We start from the raw sequence: 19,091 nt of genomic DNA, 5'->3' as shown, positions 1-19,091 counted from the left end.
ACAAATGCTATTTATGGTCTCCTCACAACAATGATAAGAAAAATAAACTGAGCCAATATGGCATGCTTGTTAATACACATGTTAATGTGATCTCTGGTCTCCCACTCAGAGACACAGGTCTCCGAGTGTCCAGCGTTCAGACAGCTACCTGAGGACACTCATGTGAGAGAAAATCTGCTCACACAGACATGTAGAGCCAAATACTGTCAATAAGGCCTCTGCAATGTTCTGAAGACAGTTAAAACTTGTCAGGTAGTGATGTCCAGCAGGTGAAAATGCAGCTCCATGAACACGCACAGCTGTGGATTCTAGCTGCTTCGATGTTGCATTACCTGGCATTAACTCAGCCAGTTAATGAGAGACAAGTCTAGCTGCTCATTAAAGCTCTCTGGTTTTATCAGAAAATAAAACCTGTTTCTCCATCACCTGTTCAGCTCTGATGATTCAGTAAGGACATCTACTGGTTTGATCTTCATGTTTCCATCTCACCACATATCCAAACCGACATCATGACAAGCAGCTTTACAGCTGTGGCTCCAGCAAACATCAGCTGATACTAGAAATTAATATTAACAACAGCTGATCAAGCCTAAACGTGCTGCTGTTGTTTAGCGCGACATCCGCTGGTTTCCTCTTTCTGGCGAAAGGTGGGCGATAAACAAACAAGAGAGAAAACTCTACTAACTAACCTTATGAAATAAAGTTCACAATCGGTAACATCAAACCCAGCTGTATAGTACTAGCAAGTACGCAGTACTAGTTATTGTAACTGACTATAAAAACTCAGCACAACGAAAATAAACTCCACCTAAACTTGGTTTATATCTGACCCAGATAGACTGCAGGTCATAACTTCTTACCTGAAGTTCAGTTCACCTGACACTCGGACCGGCAGCCGTCTCGGGTCTCTGCTCCTCCTGCCTCCCCTTTCCCTCATCCACCTGGTGTCCTCCACCGCCTGCTAATGTGGTGGAGGCCACCACACCACCGAACAACTGAGTTATTTTTTACACACCGGCCAGCATCTGGCCAATCCACCACCTTTCATTGTTTATACCGTTACAAAAAAAGAAAAATCATCGGCCCATAAAAACGGAAAATCAGCCCAGCCCAGCTATTGTCGTGCCATCAGTTAACCCTTTGTGTGCCAGCCGTGGCACGCGTGCCTAGGGTTGCCGACCCCTGGTTTAGACCAAGCTGTCGGGCAGATGGCCTCATATTTGACTCTAAAATACTTTAGTATACAGAGACGTTCATGGTGGACTCAATGACTGCAAGATGTCTAGGTCCCGTGGCTGCAAAATAAGCCCAAATAATCACCACCATACTTGACAGTTGGAGATGTTTGTATTGAAATGCATTTGCCAAATGTAGTGCTGTGCTTTGGTTTTGTTTCTCTAAAGAACATTGTTCTAGAGGTACGGTCATTTATTCACGTGTAGATTTGCAATCTTGAGTTGTGCAAGCCATGCTCTTTTTAGCAGAGGGCTTCTACTGACAACCCTTCCCAATAAGGCATACTTGTTCAGTCTTTTTCTAATTCTACTGTCATAAACTCTAACATGCTAACTAACTGTTGAAGAGTCTTATATCTTTTGCAATCTGTCTGAGCATTGCAAATCTTGACCTTGGGGTGAATTTTCTAGGACATCCACTCCTCGGAGGATTGTAGCATTATGTTAAGAGACAATTGATTTTTTCTTTTTTTCCCTTTTTCTTTTTTTTAAGAAGAGGACCAGACCAGCAAACTGACAAAGCTTCTGCTTTTAGAGGTGGTCACACTTGCTTGGTTAATCAAGTGCATCTGATTAGCACCACCTGGCTGTTCCTTATCATTTCATATGGAAGCAGTAAGGGTGTACTTTTTCACAGGACTACATAGAGCCTAATGAAACTGCATACGAGCATACAAAAAATAAAACTATCACAGGGCTCTATGTGGTCCTGTGAAAAAGTATATTTTATACACACACACACACACACACACACACACACACACTATACATATATATATATATAGTGATGTCTCACTAATAACATTAGTCTGGTTCTTTGTTCCCCTTTAAAGTCATTTTGAGCTGTTTTTAGACGTCTCAACGTGATTAATAAGAACAAAAGGCTGGCTAACTTTACGTCTGTAGCTATTTTCTGATAAAGTTTAAAGAAAAAAATCTTGGTACTCGTTTCCTTTAGAGAGCAATTTAAGCCTGCCAGGCTGCTGTGCTTGCAGTATACTGGTAGTAACCCTGTGTATTATTTCATTTTTTGATATTGTGAAATCAGTCTTTGGATTTCTTTTCAGTTAAACAGGTTTTCAATTTTCCCCAAACAATGGCACATTTATTTATTACAAATAGTTAAGCTGCTTAATAAAATGTATGATTGGTGGATACCAGCATGTACAAAAAGGCTATTTTAAGTTAAAAAGCTAATACAGGTGAGATGATAGCTGGTTGTATCAGCTGCCTTGATTTCTGTCTGTGACAAGAATAGCAGACATGCTACTGTCTTGACTTAAAATGGTTAAGTGTTTTTTGTTGTTGTTGTTGTTTTGTAGCTTATCTAGAGATTTGATCTAAGAGAAGGGGAAAAAATGAAAATAAAAACATAAGCACATTGATCTGATCTCTTGCAATGTGTTTGTTGATGAGATTTTATCTCCAACTATGAGATCTAAAGCTGTGGAAGTCAAGTGGACAGTGTGATTTGAATGTTGTAGAGGAAATAGAGGGGTATTTTGTTTAAATAGCTTTCTGAGTTAAAAATATAAAACACCAAACAAAAGCATTGAGGTCAGATTGCTCAGTTTGTACACAGTGTTGTATACAGTGTTTATTTACTTTAAGTCATTTTGCATATAATAACAACTAATAATATTCCATGAGATCAACAAATGTGACAGTTAGTCATCAATTCCTGAAGGGAGGCAATGACCTCCTGAGACTTTGTTTATAGTATAGATAAAAGTAACACGATTCCAGAACAAGATGCAGATGCCCTTTTTACAAATTGCATTGAGAGTGTCATTCAAATTAATCGTAATGATCAAACAAGTGTAAATAATTTAAAAACAAACATCAAACTGCAAAGCAAAAGAAAAAAGTGTCTTTCATCTTGTCTATATGATGTGCACTGTTTGGTGAACATAGTTGCTGTTTCCTGATAAGTTCAGGATTAAATACTACGAAGTTGGACAATATTAAATAAATTAATACTACAAAAGGGTCAGAATCTGGAGACGAGTGACGATGCTGTAAGAGGTTTATAGTGTTATATTTAATAATTATTTAATTCACTCAATCAGTTGTTAAGTACAGATGATAAAAATCCACTCTCTTCCTTTACACACAAGAATCTACTGTTTTATACACTATTCATTAAGTACACCTTGGTAATACCAACACGGAGGTAATGGGGGGACACCAGGTCATCTGGCTGGAAGGTGAGCCTATACCAGAGGATGCTTCTGACCTTGAAGCTTGTCTTGGACTCCAATGATGGAAGGCCCTCAGGCAATACGGGGAGAGCAAAGGCGAGCTGAGCCTCTAAAGGTTCACATACACAAACCTAGAACTTCAAATTCTTCTAGATAAATCTTTTTGAACAAAAATTCTCTTTCTGCCATCCTGGCTGAAGCTGAACATAAACACAAAAGACAAAGGTGTGGTGAATTTATAAGACAAGACAAAATTAGAGTACTGTGAAAATGTCCATTCCAACATGTCACCAACTATGACGCTTTAGGGAGATAAGAACTCTTACTCCATTAAGAGTTGAGTTATGTGTGTCCCACCTAAACTTCTTGAAGCTTTAATATTAAAATCGGACTGAACTCATTTTTACAGTCTCCATCAGGTCATAAAATAAATGTGATTACATGACTACCAACATTTTCTGATTAAAAATTTTAACTGTCAACCTTTTAACTGTCAGCTTAAAAAAAAAGTAAGCCAATAACAGCTAAAATATGATTTTCATAAAAATGTAAAAGATTTGGCACTATTGCTCTATGCAGAGTGAGCTAATTTATTAGACTGAACATTAGGTTCTGCATTCATTTAATTGCCTCATAGATGATCCACAATATTCAGAAGCAACCTCCAATGCTTAGCATTAAAATGTTATTGTCCCTGAATAATCAAGCAGAGTAGGTGACCCTTATTGAGAAGCCCTGAGATTTCAGAATTTGCATTAACAAGCCTATTTGTCAAGTTATTTACAGGCGCTTGCGCAAATTATCTCTGGGATATTGATATCTGTTGGTACTGAAAGCCATCTACTTTGCCCAATATAGAGGGTAGAGGTGGAAATATTACACCAGCCTTTTCACTGGGATACTCAATTAAATGGTGATAGCTTCTTTTTGAATAATTTAATCCACATTAAACCTTAACCGGAGTATGGTCAATAACCACACTGCTTCATGCATGCAAAATGTAACAGAAATAGAGCAGTAAAGACATTTTAACAGGAACAATGGCTGTCAATGAATGCGTTTTCCGCTGATGGGATTTAAGCTGTGACTTTTTAATTATAGCACAGTATCTTTAAACCACAAGGGCACCTCTTCCCTCCTCCACCAGAGAAATCAAACAGAGATTTTTCTGCTGGTGGACAGGGATCTTGCACATCATATGTTATGTTTTTGTCCTTGTCCTTTACTTTATCTCCTTACTTTCTGCTACATCTCATTCTGCTTATTGAGATGTTTCAATACTTCCATCTTTAGATATCCCGTGTCCTCTGGAGCTTTGCAGGCAGAGGGTTGCACTAACACTTCCAGGATTAGGTTTTATTACCTGTGTTGCTCAATAGATAGAGCATTGGCCTGACACTGTCAAGGTTAGGGGCCCATAGCACAGTGAAACAACCTATCATGCTTTATAGATGTCAGGATTAAAGTTGTAGCAGAGAAAAAGCAGGATCTTTAGAATTCTGTGCTTTGAAATCTATAGTCAGTATAATGCAGGTAAGCACATTCTGCTGCCCTCAGGTGAATGTATGGCTATTCACCCTATGCAGCGAGCTTAACATAAGAGGAGATGGTTCCAGGAACGACAGGACACATCGCTTTGTCTTTGTGTCTTTAACTGAAGACCGTTTTTTCCTCTTTTAATTTGTAAGACTGTGAACATACAGTAAAATAATACGTAGCATCAGTATCAACATATTTTGTAAACAAAACAGAAGTTAGCAACATAGCTTTCCTTATGCTTTACATTCACCATTAACATCTTTCCTTATACGTTCAAATAACCTTTTAAGTAACATGAAAGTAACAATCTTACAGAAAATGAAGTTAGACATTGCTTACTTACAGATTATGGCTCAACAAACTCCCCAACGATGTAAACTGGGCTTAAAGTTGTGCAGCTTGTTTTCTGCTCCATGCATTTTCTCACACTGCCCGCGTGAACTTTGCCTGCTGCTTACAACACATCACCAAAGGGGGCAGTGTAGCGCACACCAAACAACCAAAGAAGAAGCCACAAACTGAAGGGGTAATACTGCCCACTATTGGGAAACCTGAGAAATGCGCCAGCCAAAGAAACCCAACAAAGTAACAACCGAGGGGCAGAATACTCCCCGCCTGACATCCATGGAATGTCACCCTCAACTAACATGTAAAAGGCAAGTGACATACAATGAAACAAAGTTTCTGCTTCTAAGTACAATCCTTAGACACCAATAGCACAACCTCACTTATAGGCCTTATGTAGCACTTGTTTTCACCCTTGCGGAAAATCCTCACCTCTATCTTCCTTACAAGCCCATCCTCACTGGGAAAGGTTTTGGTGATAAGTCCAAGTGGCCAGTTGTTCCTATGTTCGAGTGTCTCTCTTAAAAGAACAACATCTCCTGTTTGTAGGTTAGGCTTTACTGTTTTCCATTTGCGGCGGTCCTGAAGTCCTGAGATGTATTCTTTTTTCCATCGTCTCCAGAAGACATCAGCGAGATATTGTACGCGCCTCCATTGAGCTTTGAACAGATCACTGTTTCCAAACTGACCTGGTGGGATTGGTGGGGTCGTAACCTTTTGCGTGAGCAGCATGGCTGGGGTAAGGATGACTGGGTTATCTGGATCTGCAGAAACTGCTGTTAACGGACGAGCATTCACTATTGCAGTGACTTCAGCCATTAAGGTCACTAGTATTTCATGGGTAAGCTTTGCATTCCTGTGTTCTAGGAGCATTGCATCAAGGATTTTGCGTGTGACCCCAATCATTCGCTCCCAGGAGCCAGCCATATGCGACGCATGTGGGGGGTTGAATAGCCATTTGCAGCCAGAGTCTTCAAGAAAGCTGTTTAGTTTGCTGTTGTAGCAGCCCTGTTTGTCTATTTGCAGCTCTTTGCAGGCACCCACAAAATTTGTCCCACAATCGGACCTAAGAAGTTTGACTGCACCTCTGATGGCAAAAAAACGACGCAGGGCATTGATGAATGATGACGTGTCCATTGATTCTATAACTTCAATGTGAATGGCCCGTGTACTCATGCACGTAAATATGACTGCCCATCGCTTTGCATCCGCTTGCCCACCACGCGTTTTTCTGACAGTGACAGACCAGGGACCGAATACATCAAGCCCTACATGTGTGAACGGAGGGTCAGTGGACAGCCTATCCTCTGGTAGCTCAGCCATAATCTGTTCCTGCTGTCTGCCTCTTAGTTTTCGACATGTCACGCAGCTGAATATCATTTTGCTTATTGCTCTTTTTCCTCCCACAATCCAAAAGCCTGCAGCTCTGACTGCTCCTTCAGTAAAATGTCTGCCCTGATGGCATACTTTCACATGGAAGTGTCTTATAATGAGCTGGGCAAGGTGGTGTTTGGCAGGGATGAGGATCGGATTTGTTTCATCTGAAGTCAACTGTGCTCGTCTTAGTCTCCCACCCACTCTGAGGATTCCATTTGTGTCAAGAAATGGGTTCAGTTTGCTAAGTGGGCTTGAACTTTTGAGGGGCATACTCTTTTCAAGCTGTCTTATGTCTTCTGCATAGACTTCTCTTTGGACAGTGCGAATGATAATGATCTTAGCTTGATCGAGCTGCTTTTCAGTTAAATGCTCACTACAGCTGTGCCAGCCCTGACAGGTGCCTTCTATGTTCTGCTTAAAGGACTGAACAATGTGTTGGAGTCTAGATATAGCCTTCAGTAGTACATTCCAACTAGAAAACCTTTCGAATCTGGCACTACTGAGAACATCCTTTGCAAGAGTGGTAACACAAGTAGTTACCTCATGACGCAGTTCGTTGTCAATCTCTGGGTCTACAAGATCAAACGACTCTGCCTGAGACTGACCTGTTTCTGACTTGGTAAGAAAAGCGGGTCCACTGAGCCATGTGGAGGTAGAAAGGTGCTCAGCAGGTAATGCGCGCGTGGCATGATCAGCAGGATTTAAGTGAGTGGGCACATAATGCCACTGGTGAGCTTGTGTGGATCGCCTGATGCGTTCCACTCTGTTGTGCACATAGATGTAAAAACGCCTCTTTGTGTTGAAGATGTAACCAAGGACTACTTTGGAGTCTGAATAGAAGCTCACCTGATCAACTGCGATGTCCAGCTCATCCACGACCAACTCTGCCACCTCGACAGCCAGGACCGCTGCACAGAGCTCAAGTCTGGGTATGGTGATGTCTGGTCTTGGGGCAAGCCGTGCCTTGCCGAGAAGGAAGCCCACTTCATTATGACCATCTCTGTCTGTGAGTTTAAGGTAGGCAACAGCGGCCACTGCCTTGGTAGAGGCATCGCAGAAAACATGGATTTCCTTAGTTACTGCTGCAGAGAGTGGTATTGAGGTGAACATTCTGGGAATCTCAAGTTGTTGTAGATGTTTGAGAGAGTGTTTCCACTGTTGCCACTGTTGTAATTTGTCTTTAGGGAGTTCAGTGTCCCATTCACGAATGTCAGTGGAAATGTCTCTGAGTATGACCCTGCCCTCTACAATGACAGGGACAGCAAAGCCGAGTGGGTCGTACACACTATTAACGACTGACAATACTCCACGCTTGGTAAAGGGCTTCTCATTGACGGTTATCTGGAACCTGAACAAGTCTGTAGACGGGTCCCAGCCCAAGCCCAAGCTTCGCTGCATGGGTGTCTGCCCAAGGTCAAGGCCCTGCATGTCAGCTGCAAGGTCCTCACTTGGAAAAGCGTTTGTGATGGTAGGACAGTTGGATGAGATTTTATGCAGGCGTATGTTACACTGAGCCAGCATCTTCTGAGCCCCACAGAGAATGTTGATGGCCTCATCAGTGGAAGGAAATGATTTTAGTCCATCATCCACATAAAAGTGGCGTTCAATGAATTCTCTTACATCATTGCCGTGTTCTTTTTCTCCCTCCATCGCTGTTCGTTTCAGTCCGTAAATGGCCACTGATGGGGAGGGGCAGTTCCCAAACACGTGGACTCTCATCCTGAATTCCTGTACTTCTCCATCCAGATCATGGTTTTTGAACCACAAGAAGCGAAGGTAGTTGCGGTGGTCTTCTCTGACAACAAAATTGTAAAACATTTGCTCCACGTCGGCCATGACTGCATATGGGTCGGACCTGAAACGCATCAGAACTCCCACAAGAGTATTATTGAGATCTGGCCCTTTTAGTAGCACATCATTGAGAGAAACATTGTTGTATTGCGCACTTGAATCAAAAACCACCCTAATTTTTCCTGGCTTCTGAGGGTGATAAATGCCAAAACTAGGGAGATACCAGCATTCTTGTTCTGGAGCTAAAGCTGGAGCTGGTTCAGCGTGGCCCTTACTGAAAGTTTTGTCTAAAAACTCAACGTAATGTTCTTTCATTTCAGGTTTCTTTTTCAGTGTTTTGCGGAGCGTCATTAAGCGACTGAGGGCTTGGTCCCTATTGTTGGGTAAACGCTGTCTGGGGGAGCGGAATGGGAGTGGAGCTACCCAATTGTTCGCCTCATCTTTAGTAAAGTCTCTGTGCATAATTTCCAGGAATAATGCATCTTCTACTGACAGAGCCGTTTTGTCATCATCTGCTGTTTGCTGGAAAATGTGTCTGCCTACTTCTGCTTGTGTCTTCTCGAATTTAGGACAGCTTTCTGTGTATTTGTCTTTTATATAGATTTTGCTTGCACAGGGGCTAAGGAAGGTAGGGCGCCCGTTATTCAGAATGTCTGTCTTGAAAGAGTTTACTGTGGGTTTGTGGGCACCTGAGAGGCAGACATCGCCTACAACCACCCATCCCAGATCGAGGCGTTGGGCATAAGGTGCACTGTTTGGACCATTTACCTGACTGCGAACCTTGTGAGCTTGGATGATGTCCCGGCCCAAGAGGAGGAGAATGTCCGCGGCTGAGTCCAGAGGAGGGATCTGTGAAACGAGTGCGTGTAGATGAGGGTGAGCTGACACAGCCTCCTTGGTGGGTATCTCATCTCTATTATCTGGAATGTGATCACATTCTGTTAGTGTGGGCAGCACCATGGACACTTCCCCATTTACATCCTGAATAACGAAATTAGTTGCTCTGCGTCCTCCAGCCTCTGACAAACCTGCACATGTTTTCATGGTGTATGGGAGCATAGCGCTTTTTACATTAAACATGTCGAAGAAAGCAGACCTGGCTAAGGATGAGTTGCTTTGATCATCCAACATGGCGTACATCCTCCTTTTCTCTTCAGGATTTGTGCGGGGATACACGTCGACTAAACAAATCTTAGAGCACGATTTGCCTTTCAGAGCTGGGCCACACACCTCTGTGCAAGCAGTTGTGGTTACAGGGCTTGAAGGATCAGACTCCCCGCCGTGGCTTTGAGGCAGGAGGTTAGAGTCCTTGGTTGTCCACAGAGGTGGACCAGCATGCATAGCAGACACATGAGCGTCACTATTACATTCCGAGCATTGGATAATGGCTTTGCAATCGTTAGCTCGGTGACCTGTGGAAGAACAACACTTATAACAAATAGCATGTTCTTTGAGGATGCTTTTCCTTTCATCTAGTGTTTTTGACCTAAAACCCCTGCATTTGGCAAGTGAATGGGGCTTGTGGTGAATAGGACATTGTCTGTCTGGGTTGAGAACTGACGTTCGAGTTGTGACATTTGTTTGACTAATATCTGTTCTGTTCACTGCAACCGCACCTCTGTATTTAGTTGGTTTCAACAATGGCTTATCAGGTTTTGGAGCTACTATGTTTGGACTTTGTAACATAAAGCTAGGATCTGTTTTCATTTCTGCATAATCATTTATAAACTGAACAAAATATGAGAAAGGTGGGTAAACTGCACCGTTGTCCCTTTTGTATTTTGTCCCCTGTTTCACCCAGGACTCCTGGAGTCCGTAGGGGAGCTTTTCCACTATCGGGTTTATCCCCCTTGGGGTGTCCAGAAAGCTAAGGCCGGGTAGATAATTTTCACTTTGTGCATACTCTAACTCCAACAGGAGATCTGCAAGCTCCTGCAATAAGTGAGTGTCCTTATTAGATATTTTTGGAAAAGACTGTAAGCGTTGGAAAAGTGACGCTTCGACTACCTCTGGAGAACCAAAACTTTTGTCCAGGCGTTGCCACAAACGTTGAAGACCTGCGTGTGGGTTATTCACATGGACCGCCCTGATCCTCAGCGCATGTTGTAGTGACTCCCCGCTGAGCCACTTCGTGAGAAGGTCAAGCTCTTCGCTGAACTTGAGGTTGAGGCCTTCTATGGCGTTGCGGAAAATGGACTTCCAGGACAAGTAAGACTCAGGACGGTTGTCAAAAACCTTGAATCCCGCTGTCAGCAGATCACGGCGTGCTAGATAGGCTGTGAGATCTGAGAGTTCAGTCTTTGGAGGCAATGAAGATTTAGGCTCGGTTGAAATGTCAGTTTTTCTGTTTATAGGAGGGGACTTTGGTTGCTTCTGATTTACAAAGTCAGTGAGATGTTCACCTGGAGAGGAGGCAACTGGTGGTTGACTCTGTCGTAGATGCTGAGCGTCGTTATTACCAACCAGTTGTCCTGTATCAGGCTTTCCGTCTTCATTAACTACCAAGCTGCGGTTAGCGAAGTGAGCGTTCACATAATCTTGAGCGCGTCTGATGGAAGGAGGTGTTTTAGAGGAGACTCCTTGTTCTGTGAGGTCAACGGCGTCATGCTCCTCATCGGCTGCCGCTTCCAGGACATGAGCTGCGGCGAGCGCTGCTTCAGTCTCACCCTCCTTCTTTAGAGCGTTTAGTGTTGCCTCGATGCGTGCCTTCTCAACCTCCATGTCGATCTGGCGTTTGGCGTACTGTGCTCTAGTGCGGGCGGCTTCTGCTTCTGCTCTGGCTCGGGCTGCAGCTTGACTGGTGGATGAACGACGTGAAGAGCGTGAAGAGCGTGAGTGGCACTCTGACCGGACCACCATCTGGGAGAGAGGCGGTGACGCCTCAGGCTGAGACATCTTGGGTGCTTGATAGGTAGATAATCTTCTTACTCTGCTGCCCTCAGGTGAATGTATGGCTATTCACCCTATGCAGCGAGCTTAACATAAGAGGAGATGGTTCCAGGAACGACAGGACACATCGCTTTGTCTTTGTGTCTTTAACTGAAGACCGTTTTTTCCTCTTTTAATTTGTAAGACTGTGAACATACAGTAAAATAATACGTAGCATCAGTATCAACATATTTTGTAAACAAAACAGAAGTTAGCAACATAGCTTTCCTTATGCTTTACATTCACCATTAACATCTTTCCTTATACGTTCAAATAACCTTTTAAGTAACATGAAAGTAACAATCTTACAGAAAATGAAGTTAGACATTGCTTACTTACAGATTATGGCTCAACAAACTCCCCAACGATGTAAACTGGGCTTAAAGTTGTGCAGCTTGTTTTCTGCTCCATGCATTTTCTCACACTGCCCGCGTGAACTTTGCCTGCTGCTTACAACACATCACCAAAGGGGGCAGTGTAGCGCACACCAAACAACCAAAGAAGAAGCCACAAACTGAAGGGGTAATACTGCCCACTATTGGGAAACCTGAGAAATGCGCCAGCCAAAGAAACCCAACAAAGTAACAACCGAGGGGCAGAATACACATAGTTGAAGATTTGCCATGACAACAGGTAAAGGCAAAAGCAGCACAAGGAAAAGAATACAAAAAAACAAACCGTGTTCATCTGCATGTAAACCAGAGATGCTCTGACAAACTTGTCAGGCTCTTCCAGGAAAGAAACATGTTGGCATCCCCTCCTTTAAAAAAAGTTTTGATCTTCCTCAAACGAAAATACCAGGACTAAAATAGATTTGGGGTTTCATCATAAAAAACTTTATTTTATCAGTTTGTCAAAAAAACATTTGTTACGTGTATGTTATGGTTTCACTAGGATGATTTTAGTTTTGTTTTTTCCTTCTTTCTTTTTGTTACCCTATTAATCAATTCTCAGGTGGAGTTACTGAGGTGACTATGTGTGGTCTCCACCCAGGGATGGTGTTTCCTGGTGTGAGTCTCTCCCCTCACACCTGTTTACAAACGTGTCATAAGGCAAGCTAGTATATCAAGGACAGGTGATGCCATAGTTCTCTGGCAGACTGTCCCCGTCATCATGGTGACAATCAGACTGCCTTTTTCTTGTATCTGTTTTGGAAGTTTTCGCTTGGTAACGTGCAATCTCTGTGTCCCTTGCAGCTATTTACCCTTGAAGCCATGCTAGGAGCTCGTCTGTTTGGAAGATTACTTACCAGCACTCTGTGGACCGCTTCTGTAAATCAGCTACCCTCTGCACCACTGTTGCAGCAACAGCTCCAGCTTACCTATCCACCTGCCAACTGTCTGGAACATTCCTGCTGACTCTGTACTCCCTTCACACTCTGCCTGCCTGCCATAACAAGTAAGACAAAAGATTTATCTATAACTCACTGCTACACTACCTACCTGTTGGAAGCTTGGCTAACTTCCACTCTCTTCTCTGGCAGCGCTTCTGTGATTCCCCTTGCATTGAGGCCTTTCTTTATTCCCAGTCCCTTATTTTCCAACTATTCCACATTCTTCAATAAAATGTATTTAACTGAGAATGTAGCTACAAGTCAGGTCATTGGTTCCGGCCTGAACCAAATCATCACAGAGTAATTATTATTTGTATGTGCACTAACCGACTCTGCTGAGGTCATCTGGTTATTCCCCTTGAGACACAAAGCCACTTATGTTCCCAGCAGGGAAGTTGGAGTCACCACTGGTGAGCAAACTATGCAACTTCAACACTCGTAACATAGTTGAAGGGTATTTCTCCCTTCTCTTCACTTTTAAAATGTCATTTTTCAGACATTAAAAATGCTGACAGATTGAAAAAGAACCCTTACTCTTAAGTGTTATTTTCACATTTGCAATCAACAGTTTTCTGACAACTTTGTCATGTTTCTCTTTGACCCTATGCATTTGTGTCTCTCTTGTCTGGAGACACAAATGAGATATTACAGCATCAAACTAAGGTCAGAGACATATTAAGAGCCCCAGCATATGTTATATTTATTGCCTGGTCAGAATATACTGGTAACTTAATTTAATTTAAATATATTGTTACTGCCACTTTACAATTCGTGGGGGGTGGGTGGGTGGGGGGTGGGGGGTCATCTGTTGTTAAATAATTTGTAAAAACTGTATTTCTTCATCACATGGATCAACATGATCTCGTATATTGTCAAAAAAAATATTTAACAACAGGAAATACCTACTTCTTTCATCGTCAAGCACCACAGAACCACAGAGATCCTGGCAATTGTCTATTTTCTTAAGGCAAGCTAGGTATTTAATGAGCAGTCAGTCATGCATTAAAAGTGACACCCTGGTAGAAGGAGATTGCACACAGTTAAAAGTTTTTCCAACTGGGCTGAAATACTTTGTAACACTTTAGACCACTAAAAGCAGGAAAGAATAATGTAATAATTAGAGGAAGAAGACAACTCGAAGATGGCGTAAGTGCCCATCAATTTTGCCATTTCAGAAATTTTCACAGTTAAGATGCTAAGCTCCTCAATGTCACATGTGTAACAAAGAGGCAGTTTTTGGACAGTTTTTTTCCCCCAGCTATTTTGCAATATTGTGTCAAAAAAAGTAAATTAACTGTTAAAGTCATTTTGAACTACTTTGAGAAATTTGGCCTCTATTCCCTGATTTTTAAATTCCTTTTACGTTCCAACCAACATTCTTGCGATTCACCCCCATAAAAGAATGTAGAAACTCAGAAATTACAGAGGAATTTAGTCATGTGACATAAGGAAATGCACAATTTATACACTAAAGGTACTAGACACAAGACCCAGAGAACTGGATGCCCTGGATACATAAAATACATTTCTAAAAATCCAGCCAAAAATAGCAGTTAAGATATTCTGCTAAATATTTTCAATCAAGCTTAGCTTTCATGTGCTGCAGTCTGGTGATCTTTTTAGCTGATGCCAGAGACACTTAAAATCCTAATTGTACAGATCCTTTTTTCCATCCCCTTCCTATCATACATTCATGGTTTAGATGCCAGTAAGTTTGTGTTTGCTTACTTCTGCATCTAGCTAGCACTACAGAAGAAGAGCCAGCATAAAAAGGAGTAACTGTTTGAACTGGCAAGTAATTCCCAATTCAATGTTTCAAACAACTCAACAAATATGACAAACTGTTTCAGAGCATTCTGGCACACAGTATGTCTGCTAACTAAATGCACACTGGCTAAATAACCAAGAAAGAAAACGTGTTGATGTGCGATCATTTTACTTTCAAATGCAGAAGATGTAAGAAAGAGAAGGCAGGAACATTAGATGAGAGATTATTCTCAAAGTTAAGGACCGCTTGACAAGTGACCCTATATAATTTGGAAATTCAACGCTTACATGTAATGTCCTGATTAATTTTATATTGTTTAATCAGATACATGATGCATTGTTTAGGTTATCTAAATAGCTTATGTTCTGAAATATTTACCAATTCCATGTTATTAAAAAGTTTATAAGGGCGCCAGTTTAGTTCACTGGGGTGAGCAGGCGACCACATGCCGTTTGGCTGAGAGTGGACGGCCCGGGTTCCTTTGCCTGCATGTCTTCCCCTCTCTCTCTCTCTCTCCCTCTGCTTTTCTGTTACTCTTAACTGTAACTATTGAATAAAAGCCAGAAAAAGGCCAAAAAATAATAATATTGGATACTAAGTGCAGTCTTAAATGAGTAGTTTGCAGTATTGTGGTAAAGTGACGGACTGTGGCAGATTATGGTATCCATGGTCTCTGCTAGGCTGGATGAATAGCAACAGAGTAAAAGAAAGATGCACTTTTAATTTCAGAATTTCAATTTATGAGAGAATTTTTACAACAGCAAAGATGATGGCAGAAGTGTAACTTTTGGGAAAAGTCTTCAAAAACATTATTTGTGTCCCGCTGAGTATTGAAATTAATGCCTGTTGGGGTCAAATTGTTAAATGTTGTCATTGTGTTACTTAAATTTGTAAGTCTTAGTTGAAACTGTATGATCAAAGACATTCTTCTGTTTCTGTTGACCTCCCCTGTCATGGCCTGGGTCTCATGTATTTTAGTGTACGTTTATATTTTCCGTGTGGTGTTTTGGTTTTCTCTCCTTCTCCATGTTTCTCCATGTGAGCTTCCGGAGGTTTTGGTGTGCTGAGGAGACTGCGAATCCGGAAGTGTTTCTGCTCTAGAAACAACCACACCTGCCGCTCGTCGTCCTCTGCCAGCTGCAGCAGATTACGCTCGTCAAGGGAGCGGCATTTAAGACTGTAGCTGAGCTGAGGCCGACGCGGGATCCTTGAGTCAGAACTCGTCAGTACAGCTGTGGACTTGGTATAAACCTTTGAGAACGTAGAGTCCCTGCTAACTTGTATGTGTTTGTGTTACCAGGAATCTGGAGCGGCGTGTGTTTTGGAAGTCACCATGTGGGAGTTTTTGGAGTCGCCACTGTTTCACCTTTCACGAACATCTGCACTGTGTGGGATTCAGGGAGAATCGCCATGGGACCACAGTGCCGGGATTTTGTATATAGTTGTTTTCCACCCCCTGTCAATAAATCCACTGTCCTTCACTAAGAGTCTCGCGTTTGGGCCCTACTTTCACTGCAACTCCACGGTCTGCCATTGCAGCCCATGACATCCCCAGCCTGTGTTTTATTATAGGCACATCCTATATGAAGGTTCTGTTTTCTTGTTTAGTAAACTTCCTGCTTTTATGACCCTTTTGTGGGCAGGAGGTCACACAAACGCACACAAACATGCACAAAAAAGTATTCATATACTGCTGCATGGGCTGGGCTGTAGTTACATCCTAAAGGTTTTAAAAACTGAGCTTAAATAAATGATTAGCGGTAATAAAAGCCGAGGGAGGTCAACAGTGATCACTGACTGTTTTAGGAGCTTTTTGAGATTAAACAGAAGAAAATATTAAACATGTTAACAACACAAAAGCCATATTAAACGCAGACTACTTTAGGCCCGGAAGTAGGATTCGTCACGTCATCACTTAAGGACCGGATAGACTCCCATGTTCATATGTCTGACTTTACAGGGTTAAAAAGTATATTTCAGTATAGGCACAAAAACTGTTTTAACATCTGTGAACATTTTCTCCCTCATCAGAACTCTGAGAGGGTGGAATTTATTTATTATAACTCATCCATCTGGTTAAGCGGGGGAGTTAGGTGTGTGGCAACATTGATTAACAGGTGTCCCCACACAAGCCAGCTGGAGCTGGCATCTGCTAGACCTCATCCACTACTTCCAAGTCATTGAACTGGACCTTTTCACTGTGTGTACCATTGGTGCTTTTTGGATCACTTGCATTTAATATTAGAACAACAGACTACTGTAGTGTCTTTTTAGTCAATTACCCAGCTTATTAAGCAAGCTAGCTAATGTTAGCTGATAACTTATTACCAACTCTTTCATCCATATAAAGTATTTGCTAGTATTTCCTGGTAATTCCCCCCCCCCCCCCCCAAATAAAAAAATATATTGTCTATAGCTGAAACAGATACAGAAAGTGCAACAGAAGGCACACACACAAGCATGCACACACACAAATGGACACGCAAAAATGAGAAGGGGAAGTGAAATATGAATATGAAGATGACAATATGACACATACTGTTACCCTATGTATTGCAAAGCTACCAAACGCTATAAACAACCAACATCTAGCTTTTATCTTGTACAGTATCTCACCTACAATATCAAACATGACAAGCTGAAAAGCAAGGGAGTGAGAGAAGAAAATCCAAAGCATCTTCTGATCTGTGTTTTGGAGTGTTGTCAGTTCACTTGACCAAAGCTTGTGGTTAAGTAAAAACCATCTGCAAGCACTGAACTGAGTAGATAGAGCGACAACGAGGCAGCTTTTGAAGCAGGATTGACAGACCAAATAGGTAAATTAACGTAAAAAAATTTTGGCTTTTTGATTTAAAAAAAAAAAAAGTAGTTAAATATTACTATTTCTAATGAAAAAATTCTCTAAAGTTAGTGACTTGAATTAGTAGAGGTGAGACGAGCAGATGGCAGAAGCCTGTGCTGACACATCTGTCAATCAAAATGAGGATCAGAGGATGATGGAACATAAATATATAAACTTAAACTAAAAGAGACAATACAGCTTGACATTAAGGTAGTATTGTATAAAAACGAAACCTTGAACTTTAGTGAAGTCAAACAGCTGTCTGTTAAACAACGTGTTGGTAACCAAATGTTTCTACTTACTGTGACACATCTGGCACGTTCTCTCACTTTGTGTCGGATGTGCAACCTCGCAAGTCACAGACCACTTTACACAGAGACAGTCTGAAACCCATTCTCAATGTCTGTGACCTTCATAGACTTTAATTATAGTCACATACATGCTCAGCATTAATGTTTGAGAGCAAAAGAAGGCGAGGGCTCAAAGTGCTGAATCAAAGGACAAACTATCCAGTGTAGGGCTTGATGAGAAATAGAATGTTCATGTGGAGTTGGGCGATTTTCTCCATAGTCCAATCATCTTATCGTCACCCTGCGAGATTGCCAATACCCAATACGATCACCTCTGCTCCCCACCGTGTTTTCTACACACACTCAGAACAGGGTCTTCCACATACACATTGATGAGAGAATCACTACTGTCTCTCCAAACATGCGATTACATTTCGTTTAAATGCAAATTTAACCCAACACACATAAATTCCCTCCGCCTGTTTTCTCTCATTTTGTGATGGATCAATATAGTCACTCTCCAATCGTACAATAATTTTGCAGAAGTTTGACCTTTAACAGTGTGTTTGTGTGAATGTTTTAAGTGATGGTTATATTAAGGGATACAGACCATGTTGTAGCAAATTAAATTTAACATTAATTAAATTACACGCATTTGCTACATTATATGCAAAACTAGTTAAATACACAATTAATTGACAACATTTGGTTCTCAGTTCTGCTGACAGGGGTCTTCTTTTGATTCTACATACCCATCTGAAATCTACAAGGGATTGTTCATTCAAATCCTTAGCTCCAAAACAAAGTATTCTTTAAAAAACAACTTAAAACTCATCTGTTCAGATAGGCATTAGGTAGTGTTTTGTTTTCTGTGTTGTTTTACTGGTTTGTGTTTGTTCATTTTTGTCCTTGCATGAACTGTTTTTATTGATACCTGTGTAAAGCAAATTATGACTGGATTCTTGTCTTCAAAAGCACTATATAAATACATTTTCCTTACTTTTTTATGTTTTATTTGGCAAGCTGGAAAGCTTGGCAACCACTCTGACCATAGCCAAACCCCTAATTTATCTTCTATTTGCACAAAAGGTACAACAGTACAGCAAGTCCTCAAGGGACCGGGCTGAATCTATTCCTCTTTACCTCAAGCTTTCAGTACAACTCCAGGTCATTCCACTTTCAGAAATACTATGTTCAGTGGTTGAGTGTATAAGTGATGGGCAGGAGGATTAAAGAACACTAGCAAATGATTTTGTGGAGTGGTCAAGCAGAAATAATCTGCTTCTGAATGTGAACAAGAAAAGACAGATCCTGACTAATTTCACAGCTACATGGCCAACCCTGGTCTACCCTGGGAAGCGATGCTTAAGTGAGGTGATGGAGGAGTACAGGCTAAACTAGAAGACCAACAGAAAGGCTGTATATAATATAATATAAGGGGA

At 41.6% G+C, this 19,091-nt stretch overlaps 1 long non-coding RNA gene across 1 annotated transcript; it reads left to right on the top strand.

The window, feature by feature from the left end:
• The first annotated feature begins 12,633 nt into the window (after positions 1–12,633).
• LOC146716886 (uncharacterized) lies at positions 12,634–15,983 on the top strand. The gene is made up of 3 exons (XR_014915786.1): positions 12,634–12,814; positions 15,561–15,739; positions 15,818–15,983. It is a non-coding gene; the product is annotated as an uncharacterized LOC146716886 (long non-coding RNA).
• The last annotated feature ends 3,108 nt before the right edge of the window (positions 15,984–19,091 follow it).

Source organism: Copadichromis virginalis, linkage group LG2, assembly GCF_057382275.1.
Source record: "Copadichromis virginalis isolate Kocher_CV1m ecotype Utaka linkage group LG2, C_Virginalis_male_GT1.1, whole genome shotgun sequence".
NCBI classification, from domain to species: domain Eukaryota; kingdom Metazoa; phylum Chordata; class Actinopteri; order Cichliformes; family Cichlidae; genus Copadichromis; species Copadichromis virginalis.
The sequence above is the reverse complement of the archived record's forward strand: the minus strand, read 5'-3'. Positions and strand labels throughout refer to the sequence as shown.